This window comes from Dasypus novemcinctus, chromosome 4 (assembly GCF_030445035.2).
Source record: "Dasypus novemcinctus isolate mDasNov1 chromosome 4, mDasNov1.1.hap2, whole genome shotgun sequence".
Classification (NCBI taxonomy): domain Eukaryota; kingdom Metazoa; phylum Chordata; class Mammalia; order Cingulata; family Dasypodidae; genus Dasypus; species Dasypus novemcinctus.
In genome coordinates, this window is record NC_080676.1 from 341,997 (window position 1) to 356,013 (window position 14,017).

At 46.1% G+C, this 14,017-nt stretch overlaps 1 pseudogene; it reads right to left on the reverse strand.

The window, feature by feature from the left end:
• The window catches only part of LOC139438855 (zinc finger protein 37A-like), a 74,846-nt pseudogene that overhangs the window by 32,045 nt on the left and 28,784 nt on the right, over positions 1–14,017 (reverse strand).

Genomic DNA, 14,017 nt, shown 5'->3' on the forward strand with positions numbered 1-14,017 from the left:
TACTGCTATTGAGCCCTTAACCTCCGAGGCCACTATCATGCATTACATGGATGACATCCTTGTAGCCCATCCGAGCGAGCCAAAACTACAAGCTATAGTTGCCAGTCTTCTCTCCAATCTGAAAGATATCGGTCTTCAGATCAACATAGAGAAAGCCGTTTTCCACCCACCGTTTCAATTCTTGGGCTTTGAAATCTCGGAAACAGTCACGCCCATGGCGCCGCTTATAAACGTCCCCAAAACCATGACGCTCCATGATCTCCAACAGCTTTGTGGCCAGCTCAACTGGCTGCGCCTGTCGCTGCCAGTCACCACACATCAGCTGCAGCCTCTGTTCCAGCTCCTTCAGACCACTGGCCCACCATCACAGGCACCCACAAAGAGGGTCACCCTGTCGTATGAAGCAGAGTGCGCCCTGAGCTGTGTCAACTCTGCCCTAATGGACTGCTTGCTCCAGCGAATAGACCCAGACAAGCCATTCGCAGGACTTGTCCTTCCCACCTGTGGGACCCCCACTGGCCTCATCTGGCAGGACGGTCCACTCCTGTGGGTCCATTTAGCCAAAAGCAAGCTTCGCAAAATCACCCCCCAATCCGTCCTGTTCGCGCAGCTCGCCATCGCCCTTGTTGAGCGCTCCACCCACCATTACGGGCATCATCCAGATGTCATCATTTGGCCCCTTACAACTCAGCAGGTCACTCACTTGCTAAAGGACTCCATAGATATGCAGGCACTGTTCCTCCTATTCTCCGGCCCATTCAATAATCACTTCCCCCAGCACCGCCTCATACAAGGCCTCAGCACGCTCCCCGTCGCAGCTCCTGACCATTTCCCGTTCCCGTCCTCCAAGCCACTCCCCAACGCCGCCATCGCCTTCACTGACGCCTCCAAGCACTGCCTTGCTATAGTCCTCTACAAGCCCAACTCCACACAACCCCTCTGCCACACCCGCCGACATAGCAGCTCTGTCCAAGTGGCCGAATTGAAAGCCGTCACTCTGGCTCTCCAATACCTCCAGGACCAGCCAGTAAATATCTTCACGGACAGTCTCTACTGCCTGCAGGTCTCTCGTATCCTTGCCTTTGCGGCCTTCCTGCCGCCTGCTAGCATCGGCAACTGGGACATCAACCTGGCCTTAGCTGACCTTCAACTCCTCTTAGAGAGGCGGCGACAACCCTGGTTCATTGCCCATGTTAGGAGCCACTCAGGCCTCCCAGGCCCCTTGGCTCACGGCAACCATCTTGCTGACCAGGCCGCCCAAGGTGCTTCCATCAATGCCCTCAGCCCCGCAGCTGCCGTAGGAGACATTATCAACCAGGCAAAGACCTTGCATGCGCGCTTCCATCTTGGTGCGCCCGCCCTCCATCGACTCCTCCCAGAACTTCCCATCGAGACATGCAAACATCTGGTGCGTGCGTGCCGCTCCTGCGCACCTTTGCTGCCCCTGGGGCCACTCCAGCCCCAGGGTGTCAACCCGCGCGGATTGCGGCCCAACTCTAGATGGCAATTAGATGTCACACATGTCGCTTCCTTTGGCCAATGGAAGTTCCTTCATGTTGCCATCGATACGTTTTCGCACCTCTGCTACGCCGTCGCCCTCCCGGGAGAGTCTGCCAAGTATGCCACTCAAGCGCTCCGGGAAGCCATCCTCTTCATGGGAGTCCCTTGGGACATAAAGACAGATAATGGCCCCACCTACCGCAGCGCCGCCTTTGCCGAGTTTGTGAAGCTCTACAACATCACCCACCACTTCGGCATCGCATACAACCCGCAAGGCCAAGGACTTGTTGAAAGAATTCACCAAACCCTCAAGATCCTCATCCAGAAGACTAGAGAGACTCAACCCCGCCTCACCCCACGTGAAACAGTCACGCAAGTGCTCATCCAGCACAACCTGATGACCTTTGACTCTGAGGGGCTTTCGCCCGTCCACAAGCACTGGGGGCCCTCTTACCGGCCCACTCCGGCCCCTCTCGTCCTCTGGCGCGACCCGCTCACTAGCAAGTGGACCGGACCAGCGCCCCTTCTCACCCAAGGGCGAGGATTTGCCTGCGTCTTCCCGGAATCTGCACCCCAGCCTGTCTGGATCCCTGCTCGTCTTGTTAAGCCCTTCACTCCACACGGCCCTGCCGACCTTCCACCTCCCGACCCCCTTCCCCCTGATGATTCCCCCCTGCCATAATGATGGCCCCTCTCCACACCTCACCCCCCTGTGAGGTTTTTCTCCTCTTGTCATTGCAGATGATGCCTCCAGTCGCCCAGTCGAGCCCGCCTGAGTCTGCCCCTCCTGCGCCATCACCCGCAGGGACCACGCCAGCTCTCTCCCGCCGCGAGCGACGTCGACGTCGTCTTCTTGTCCGTCGCTTGAGCCGTCTCTCCCTCGAAGATGCCTCCATCGAGCAGCAAATTCTCCAGCTTCTCCGTCGTGCTCGCGCCTCCCCTGCCCCGCGCCCTCCTACCACCCCCCCCTACACCTTCTCATCATTATGCTCTCCTTAGCCTCCTCAGCCCAGGCCATGCCCCTTTGGGCCGCCCTTCTTCAACCGCCTGGTTTCCTCTTTCTCTCCCCTCACTCCCCCACCTTCCCCACCATGTACTCCCCCAACTGCGACTTCCTCCCAGAAAGCTGCGACCCCCTCGCCCTTCCTGTCTCCTCGTCGTTGCCAAATGTCTCCATCCCTATTCCCCTCGCACAGCTGTCCTAGTCCTCTCCCAAAGCCATCCCCTTCCCGAGGAGGCCCGGCACGCCCAGGTGTGGCTCACGGAGGTGGCAGGAGGCGGCCATCGATAGGGCCCATCGTGGTCGCCTCGAGCTGCGGGTACGGGTTCTCTGCCCTCCGCATGGGAAATCGGGCATTTCAGCCGCCCTCCCCTCTGCTCACGCCCCCCTCGTGCCCCCACGCCCCCTGCCGGTAGCCCCTCCTCGTTCCTTTCTCTCCTATTTCCCCTCCTCTCACCCCCCTCATCTCTCCTCCCTACAAAATGTCAATCCCACAAAACCTGTGCGTTCTTATTTTTGAAAGAGGGAGCAATTGTCCCCTGCTCCCACCCTGCCTTTCGCTTCCTTACACTTTGCCCGCCTGTTCCTCGTAACCTCCCTGTATTATGGCCCTTCTCAGCAGCAGTTTGTGCTGCTGCCTCCCTCCGCCCCTCCTCCCAGCCACTGTTATCTTCCCCCTCCCAGCCGATCGCTGTTCTCCCCGCCTCATTTCAACCGCCCTCATCCCGTATCCGCCCCGGCACAACCTCGGAAACAACCCCCTCTGCCATCAATGGCTTACGTCATAAACCGCAGGTCCACCCTTGCCTCTGCAGCCAATCCTCAGCTGCCCCGCGGACATGCCCCTCCCACAACCTCCCTGCCTCCATGACACTATAAAACCCCATGTACTTCCCGAATAAAATCAGACCTGCGCATAGACCTCGTCTCCGTGGTTTTTCCTCCATCGAACCGCGCGTCCCCCAAGCCTTGAGGCGTAGGCCCGATCCCCGGCAGCGACTCGCCTGCAGCAACCTGCCTGCAGCGCCGCAGCGGAGGCCAACAGCCCAACTCAACCATTCCAATCCCATTCCCACTCACTCCAGCTTCATCAACCCCACTCATATTGCTGTACCACCATTACTGCCACCACTGCCAAACCAGCCCCATCAACCTGGTCATATATTCTTCCCAGATTGGGCACTGGTTCATCATTCTCTACTCCCTTTCTGTATCCTAGTAAACTATCTTCCAGACCACCTTAGTTCACATTAGTGAGATCACGCAATATTTGTCCTTTAGTGACTGGCTTACTTCACTCAACATAAAGTATTCAAGATTTATCCATGTTGTCGCATGTGGTCAATACCTCATTCCTCCTTAGGGCTGAGGAATATTCACATGTATATACCACATTTTGATTATCCATTCACCTGTTTATGGACACTTGGCTAGCTTCCATCTTTTTGCAATCGCAATAAGAGATAACACCACTCTGAGCATCAGTATGTAGATGTCTGTTCGTGTCTTTGCTCTCAGTTCTTCTGGGTATATACCTGATTGTGGTATTGATGGGTCACATGGCAAGTCTATATTATAATTCCTTAGAAACTCACAAACAGTCCTCCACAGTGGCTGTACCATTCTAGAGATCCCACCAACAGTGAGTAAGCTTTCCTATCCCTCCACATCCTCTCCAATATTTAGTTTCCCAAATTTTTAATAGCAGCCCATCTGATAGCTGTGAAATGATATCCTGTAGTTTTGATTTGCATTTCTCTAATTGCTAGTGAGGTTGAATATTTTTTCATGTATTTTTTTTTTCTTTTAAATGTTACATTCAAAAAATACGAGGTCCCCATAAGCCCCCCCAACCCACCCACCCCAACTCTCCCACATCAACAATCACTTTCATCACTGTGGGACATCCATTGCAACTGGCGAATACATTCTGCAGCACCACTGCACCACATGGACAGTGGTCCACATTGCAGTCCACTCTCCCCCAGTCCACCCAGTGGGCCATGGCAGGACACACAACGTCTAGCATCCACCCCTGCAGCACTGCCCAGGACAACTCCAAATCCTCAAAATGTCCCCACACCATGTCTCTTCTTCAGTCTCCCTACCATCAGCAGCTACTGTGGCCACCCTCTCCACATCACTACTACAATTTCTTCCCTTACTAATCACAATAGTTCCCCAGCAGAACACCAGTAAGTCCACTCTAATCTATACACTATTCCTCCATCCTGTGGACCGTGGATGGTTATGTCCAGTCCCCCTCTACATAAAGAGGAGCCTTAGATTCCACATGGATGATGGATGCAATTCTCCTGCTTGCAGCTGTAGACCCTCTTGGCTCCCTGGTGTGGTGGTTGACCCTCTTTACCTCCCTGTCAGCTGGCCAGGGTAAGTCCAACAAACCAGAGGGTAGGAGCCGCAAGTCTACTGAGGCCCAGGGCCTGGCCGTCACATGGACAGTCCAGAGATTCAGATCTCCTGAGTACACACCTACCCAAATGCCAACCACAGGTCTGGTTAAAGTAAGAGAAGAGGCATGTGTAGAAAGGTCATATCTGAGTCCAACTCCATCACACTCAGGAACACAAACTCCAAAGTAGGGCCAACTGACATGGCCCTGAACTCCAGAGCCATCTCTATTATCATAGAACATGTGGGTCTCTGCAGCCCTCAGGAGAACCAGCACCTGGGTATCCATCTACCTTGGCTGTCTCTGGTACCCTGCTGAGGCATGCATAAGCATCACCCCTCTGATGACTTCCCAACTCTTTTTTGGAGACTCATAGCCATATAAACTCACTTGTCCTTTCCATTTCCCCCTTTAATACAAAGTCAAAAAGCAGTTTTTAACACCTGATATTACATTCAGCCTGAGATATTCTGCCAGTCTGAGTTGACCCCTTTATTAAAGGTCTTTTTCTAGTTATATCATCAGCTGGTACTTGGTAATAATCCCTTGGCACCAGGGTGGCTCATTCTTGGGAGCCATGTCCCATGCTGGGGGGAAGGCAATGCATTTACATTCTGAGTTTGGCTTAGAGAGTGGCCACATTTCAGCAACATAGAGGCTCTCAGGAGGTAACTCTTAGGCACCCTGCAGCTCTAGGCCTAGTTCATATTTCAGGTACACAGGCACATAATCGGAGGTATCAGTATCAAGGGCTCATCGTTGAACCATCCATCTTTGTTGGTCTTTGCCATTGCACTTGGGGGATTGTTGCTGTTCCATTGAGGAATGTGATAGAGCTCCCCTGGCCAGGAATTCAGCACTCTCTCAGCTGTCATTTCCAACTGAAACCAATATGAAAATATCCAAACCTTTCTATGTACCATGTATACATGCCCTGGAGAACTCCCTCCCAACCATGTGACCCCCACCAATAACACCCCACACGAGTGCTCCTCCCCCACCATAGTTGAACCTGTCTGTGGTCCAAAACTTCTTCAAAAAAAGAAGCCCAATATATTGCCAGGTTTCATTAAAAGTAAAATGGAATATAGTGATGGGTTTAAAGATTAGAAATAGAATACATAGTAACTTAGAAAAATTAAAGGAAAAATAAATTGGGGTCTCAAAAAATGAAAAAGCTTTTTTTTGACATTTTACCTTTCATCACAGCTATAGGTGCTGCCCTGTATGTACAGTGTCAAGGCAATTTCTTTCATTTCTTCCTCATTGTCTACATCCTTTCTTTTTTTACAGATATTGAAACAATAGCTTTCAAACATGGTTCCATTTGGGTTTACATTATGGTTTATATTTTAGACTATACAATTTTCTAAATTTTTAGTTATCTTATGTTATACATTATGATTTACATTTTAGCCTATAGACCCCAATACATTTTTGGTGTAATTTAACATGTCCTATATCCATCATTGCATGATCTTGTGGAACACTTCCATTGCCCCACAGTTACACTGATTCCATGTATTCAACACCTCATTGCCCCTCCCCTCAGGGCCCACCATGGCAATCAATCTTTATTACTTAAAGGACCATATTCAGAGATACTTGCAACAATGTTGAGGGCTTGACATACTTGACTGCCCTAACTCACTGGGAGCCACCAATTCTCTTGAGAGATACAATTCCCTCTGTTTGAGAACACTGATCCTCACCAGGATGTGGGTATTTCTTAGGCATTTGTATTTTTTCTTTGGACAGTTGTCTTTTCAAGTCCTTTACCCATTTTTTAACAAGGTAGTTTGTCCTTTTATTGTTGAGTTATATGATACTAAACATTTATCTGATACATGATTGCCAAATATTTTTTCCCATTGAGACAGCTGTCTTTTCACACTTTCAACAAAGTCCTTTGAGGTGCAAAGTGTTTAATCTTGAGGAGGTCCCATTTATCTAATTTTTCTTTTGCTGTTCATGCTTTGGGTGTGAGATTTAAGGTACTACCACCTACCACAAGATCTTGAAGATGTTTTCCTACATTTTCTTCTAGGACTTTTATGGTTGTCACTTATATATTTAGGTTCTTGATCCACTGTGTGTTAATAAGGTGTGAGACAGGGTTCCTTTTCTTTGTTTTTGGCATGGCTATCCAGTTCTCCCAACACCATTTTTTGAACAGACTGTTCTGGCCCAGCTGTGGGAGGCTTGAATGCCTTGTCAAAAATCACTTGACAGTATATACGAGGGTCTATTTCTGAGTTCTCGATTCAGTTCCATTGGTCAACGTGTCTGTATTTAGGCCAGAACCATGCTCTTTTTTACCACTGTGGCTAAGCGGTAAACGGCTTTAAAGTCAGGAAGTGAGAGTCCTTAAACATTGTATCCTCTGATGATCTCTCTTATTTCTATGGGGTCAGTCGTAACACCACCTCTCTCATTTCTGATGTTATTTATTTCCATCTTTTCTTTTTTTCTTTTGTCAGTGTAGCTAATGGTTTCTCAATTTTTAATATTCTCAATGAACCAATTATTAGTTTTGTTGATTCTATTGTTTTTTCATTCTTGATTTAATTTATTTGTGCTCAGATCTCTAGCATTTCTTTCCTTCAGTTTGGTTTGGGATTAGTTTGTTTTTTCCATTTTCTCCAGGTATGTAGTTAGATCTTCAATTTTAGCTCTTTTGTGTGTGTGTTTTTAGCAGTTTGATACTATTTTTTTGTCTTTATTCATTTTTTAATATTACATTAAAAAAATATGAGGTCCCCATATAACCCCCACCCCCCTCACCCCACTACTCCCCCCATAGTAACATTCTCCTCCATCATCATGAGACATTCACTGCATTTGGTGAATACATCTCTGAGCATCGCTGCACCTCATGGTCATCTTTTGTGTTTTTTAATGTAAACATTCAGAGTTATAAATTTTCCTCTCAGCACTGCCTTTTCTGTATCCCATAGCTTTTTTTTTCAAACAACCAGTAATCTTTTTTATTTTTAAAATTTTTATTTCTCTCCCCTTCCCCTCACCCCCCAGTTGTCTGCTCTCTGTGTCCATTCACTGTGTGTTCTTCTGTGACTGCTTCTATCCTTATCAGCGGTACCGGGAATCTGTGTTTCTTTTTGTTGTGTCATCTTGTTGTGTCAGCTCTCCGTGTGTGCGGCGCCATTCTTGGGCAGGCTGCACATTTTTTTGCACTGGGCAGCTCTACTTAATGGGCACAATCCTTGCACGTGGGGCTCCCCTACGTGGGGGACACCCCTGAGCGGCACAGCACTCCTTGCACGCATCAGCACTGTGCATAGGCCAGCTCCACACGGGTCAAAGAGGTCCGGGGTTTGAACCGCGGACCTTCCGTGTGGTAGGCGGATGCCCTATCCATTGGGCCAAGTGCGCTTCCCTCCCATAGGTTTTGATATGTTGTGTTCTTGTTTTTAGTCTTCTCAAGATATTTGCTGAATTCTCTTGCAATTTTTCTTTAACCAACTGATTACTTAAGAGGTGCTGTTTAATCATCATATATATAAGAAGGTTCCCTTTTTTATGTCATTATTGATTTCCAGCTTCATTCTGTTATAACCAGATTGCATACTTCAATTTTTTAAAATTTATTTAGACTTGTCTTGTATCCTAACATATGATTTTCTTGGAAAAGGATCCATGAGCACTTGAAAAGAATTGTATATACATGTACATACTATATATATACATGTATATACTGCTGTTTTAGGGTACAATGCTCTATAGAAATCTGTTAGATCTAGATCACTTATCATAGTATTCATGTTCTTTTACATTATTTATCCAATGTCCAGATGTTTTCTATCCAATATTGAGAGTGGTGTATTGAAATCTCAAACTATTATTGTATAGATATCTATTTCTCTCTTCAGTTTGGCCAGTGTATGCTTTCTGTATCTTGGGGTACACAGGTTAGGTGGATAAATATTTAGTATAATTATTTCTTCTTGTTGATTTGCCTCTTTTATTAGTATATAATGACCTTCTTCAGTCCTTGTAACACTTTTGCATTTAAGATCCATTTTGTCCATTATTATCACTTATTCCAGCTCTTTTTTGGTTACTATTTGCATGGAGTATCTTCTTCCAACCTTTCAATTTTAACCTGCTTGTGTCATTATGTCTGAGGTGGTTCTCTTGTAAACAATAGAGATGGCTCATATTTTTTATCCATTCTGAGTTTATATTTTTTTGTTTGGGGAGTTCAAGCTATTAACAGTCAGTGTTATCACTGTAAAAACCTTATTTCCTTCATATATTTTGTCTTTTGGCTCTGGGTTTTCATATCTTTCGATTTTCTCTTTTTTCCTCTTTAGTCTATCTTTCCTAATAATCTTCATTTCTACACTCCTCTTCAAATGTCTCACCCTTGTTTTTTCTTTTCGGGCAGCAACACTCTCTTTAGTTATCTCCTATAATTCTGGTCTTTTGGTAACATATTTTTATCAGTTTTTGTTTGTGAAGACTTTGGACTCACACTTATTTTGAAGGGCATTTTTGTGGGATACAGAATGGTTGGCTGGAAGTTCATCTCTTTCAGAACTGTAAATATATCAAAGCACTTTCTTCTTTCCTCCATGGTTTCTGATGAGTGGCCTGCACTTAATCTTATCTTGTTTCCCTTATATGTGATGCTTTGTTTTCTTCTTCCTGCTTTCAGAATCCTCTCTTTATCTCTATTATTTGTCATCCTGAATAGCAGATGTCTCGGGGTCAGTCCATTTGCTTTCCTTCTATTGTGGTGCATTGTCCTTCTTGGATACTGATATTTATGGCTTCCATAACATTTGGGAAGTTTTCAGTTTATTTCCTCAAATATTCTTTCTGCCTCTTTTCCATTTTCTTCTCTTTCCAGGACACTGATAACGTGAATGTTCAGGTGTTTCACATTGTCATTTAATTCCCTGAGACTCTGTTCCATTTTCCCCACTATCTTCTCTTTCTGTTTTCCTATCCTTCCCCAAATCACTAACTTTGTCTTTGAGCTATTCAAATCTTCTCTTATGTGCCTCTAATGTATTTTTTTTTAAGATTTATTTTATTTATTTTTCTCCTGTTACCTCTCCCCCCATTGTCTGCTACCTGTATCCATTTGCTATGTGTTCGTCTGTGTCTGCTTGCATTATCTGGTGGCACTGGGAAACTGCATCTCTTTTTTGTTGCATCATCTTGCTGCATCAGCTCTCCATGTGTGCGGCGCCACTCCTGGGCAGGCTGTGCTTTCTTCATGCGGGGCTCTACTTGCAGGGCACACTCCTTGCACATGGGACTCCCCTACGCTGGGGACACCCTTGTGAGGCATGGCACTCCTTGTGCGCATCAGCACTGCGTGTGGGCCAGCTCACCACATGGGTTAGGAGGCCTTGGGGATCGAACCCTGGACCCTCCATATGGTGGACTGACACTCTATCAGTAGAGCGACATCTGCTTCCCTCTAACATATTTTTAATCTCATCCATTTTGTCTTTCACTCCCATAAGGTCTGCTACTTATCTTTGCAGGCTTTCAAACTGTTCCTTATGCTCACCCAGTGTCGTCTTACTATCATTTATCTCTTTAATCATATTTTCTTTAAATTCTTTGAATTGATTTGGGAGAGTAGTGTAATTGTTACTGATTGTCTTAAATCCTATATCCCTTCAGGATATTTGGTTTGTTCTATTGGCTGGGTGATCATTTTCTGTTTCCCAGTATAGCTTGTAATTTTTCGCTGATGTCTAGACATCTGAATATGCTCTAATCTTTCTTGTTTATTTCCCTTCTGTTTGTCTCTTCTCCACTACCCAGTTGAAGATGGAAAAAAAAAATGGAAACAGGAAAAAATAAGAGAAAGAAAGAAAAAATCCTCCCACTAAATTCCCTCAGCAATCTCTGTACCTTGCCCTGCTCCCCCACCCGTAAGCAGGCTGGGCACAGACCAGCCTGTGAGACTGTTCTTCAGCAGCTCCCCTCTCCTCAAAAGCCAGCTCTGTGGCTGCCCTTCCCCCAGGACCGGCTGCACAGCTTTCCTCTCCTTCTGGGTTGCAGGTATGCTCCCTCTACTCCAGGGCCAGGTGGGTGGCTCTCTGTTTCCCTGGTGCCCAGATAGTACCCCTTACTCCAGCTGCCCTTTCTTTTCACCCCTGTGACACCCCAGCTTCCTTATTCCTGGCAAGCCTACCTACCTGCCTACAGTTTGTAGTTGAAGAGTGCAGCATGCATTCCCTATGCCACCATCCTGGATGTCTGGTTTCTTAGATTTTATATTCAAAGATCAAGCAACATAGAACAAAAGAGATAAATGAGATCTCATCAAAATTAAAAACTATTGAAATTATGGAAAGATGGCAGACTAGTGAACTATGTTACTAAGTTTTCTACCAATACACATATTAAACAGGCAAGACTGTGATAAGTAAATTTTTGTAACTCCAGAGGCTATGTGAACACTACAACATTCAGGCAAGAGTGGAAGGAAAAGGCTGATAAATTACAGTAAATTGCTCTCAGTGTAGCAGATAACTGAGCTCATTTCTCACTGCTGTGTGGTCCAGCTACTGACTAGCTCACTAATGACAGAAAGGGATGTAAAAGTCCTCCTCCCCAAGGCCAGGCATGGGCAAGGCCAATCACTGATCACACCTTTTTTATTTGTTTCTTCTTGCTATTTTTATCTTTTTGTTTTGCTTTTATTTATTTATTTATTTATTTGATCAGCGAATTTGGAAAGCCCACTCTAAGGGCAGCTAATTGTTTCAAGCCACCCTGAACAAAGGTGGCAGAAGGCATTTTTTCAACCCCAGTTCACAAAATGTAGTGGCAGCCATTACTTCAATCCACCTGGACAGGGGTGGAGGCAGTGCAGATTTAAATATATAGCACATATTCAGGACTGGGGGTGGACAGTTAGCTGAAGGGATGCATTTTCTGGACAGTCCAGGAAAGCTCATCTTCAGGGACCAGTCAGAGAAGCTTTTGTCGACCTTTCTAATCCTCACATCAGGACACTTTGGAGGTGGTATGCCTGCCCTTTGTAGGTTCCTGGCTCTGTTGTGGCTGGGAAATACTGACTTGAGAAAGTCCTTTCTGGGCAGACATTCCTCTCAGAATTGTCCCTCAAGCCAAAAGCAGGTAGAGAAAACAAAAGGAGTGTGAAAAACTATATACGTAGACAGTCTGGGACAAAGGCCTGTTGGCTGCAAACACATGGGAAAGGGAAATCTTTCTCCTAAGAAAGAGAGGGGACAACCAAACTCCTGTAAAGTGGGAAACTCCAAAACAACTAACAGGGAAAGGCCAGGACAAGGCAGAGGCCTGGAAAGTAAGGGAAAACCCAGCACACTACATTCAGCTTGGGCAGACCTTCCAGATGGAAGGGCTGATGCTCAAAACAGTCTCAGTTTTACTACCAGCTGATGTAAAAAATCAAGAAACAGACATCTGAAGGAATAAATCCCAGATAACATTTCACAGTGTGAAACAAAAGAGTACAAGACACTTAGGAAATGATGGTCCACTCAAAGAAGAGCATAAAAATACAGAAAACACCAATACAGAAGATGAGGATGTGGACATTGTTTTTTAAAAAAAAACAGAACTGTAAAAAAATATGATCTTAACACAGAGTATAAGAGAAAGTTGCAGTATTTGATCTGGCCATGTCAGAGAAAGAATTTCAGGAAAACAAAGAAGCCCTGAGAGGCTGAAAGAAAGGTCCTCGAGTCTGGAACCCGCAGATCACAGAGGCACAGAGGCCCCCAAGAGGCTGGGCCCACAGTGCAGCTCAAAGTTGAAGAGATGAGCACAGCTGAAGAGATGAGGGAAACTCAAGAAGACAGTAGAGCAGCCAAGACTGAGAGGGGAAGCCTGGTGTGACAATGCGCATGCGTTTAAGCTGGGCCTCTTCTCGGGCCTCTGGTGGACTCCTGTACTCTTCTGCTAGATCAGTAATCAGGACTTCTGTGAGCTGTTGTCATCCTTCTACTTCCCTAACCTCTATGTGACAAATTCTCTTCTGCATTGCTGCCTACTTGGGCTGCATATGCTTGCCTAATTTGAGGCTGCCTCACAGATCCCTGAGCAAAGCCCTGTCATATTCCCACTTCTCACTGGGCCTTCATCAGTATTACTTACATGTACCTCCTTATGCCAACAAAAAGTCATCAGTCAAGATCACATGATGGCAAGAAGGTGGCTGTGTTTGTTACTTATTTTTCTTCACTCTCTGGGCTTCATTTGTAGCAAAGACAGCCAGAAGGATTCACAGAGAGGGGAGCGGTTGGGGGGGGGTCTGTAATTTTAAACTTCAATTCCCATGGGCTTTAACAAGTATGTGTGGGCCACCAGGATTCCACTGTGCATGGGGAACAGCAAGTCTTTGCCAGACCCAGAAATGGAAAGTAAAAGGTTTGGGGGCACCAGGCACATCTTTCTCAGTGTCAGTTTCAGAAGCAGACAAGTGGTCCCTCTGAGTGACCCTATGTGGCACAATACCTGTCTCTCTGGAGAGAGTTTGCTACTCTACACCATGCCATTCCCAGGTACTCTTGGTGTGAATGCTACTATTGACAGAGCTTCAAGACAAACATAATCCTCTCTCTGGTGGAAGATAACAGACACTGAACATAAACAAAACCAAACAAATGAATCATACACAGGTCTTGTGGCTAAGGAGGCTAGTTTGACACCTGCCAACTCTCAACCAACCCAGGTTTTACATCCATTTGTGAATCCTTCTGTTACCTCTGTTGAGAGATGGAGCCTTGATTTCAGATGAGGGTTAAGCTAATGAGAAAAACCCTCTATGCCAAAAACTATACTCCACTTTAATCCACTCTTGAAGATGAGCACAATATTTAAATGTGGATATCTTCTAAACCTCTCCCCAGACTTTCCAGCTCTGTAGTGTGAAATACACAGAGAAGAATAGTTATAGTCTGAACATTCAATATAATGACCCATACTTCCTACTGCTGGACCTTAATAAGATTGTCAAAGGGCTCATTACAATCACAGCAGGGTTTTTGGTTCAGAATTTGGAGCAAACATGGAGTTTTTTCAGATACTGGCTTGTTTGAAGCCGCCTATATATTATTACACTATTCTGG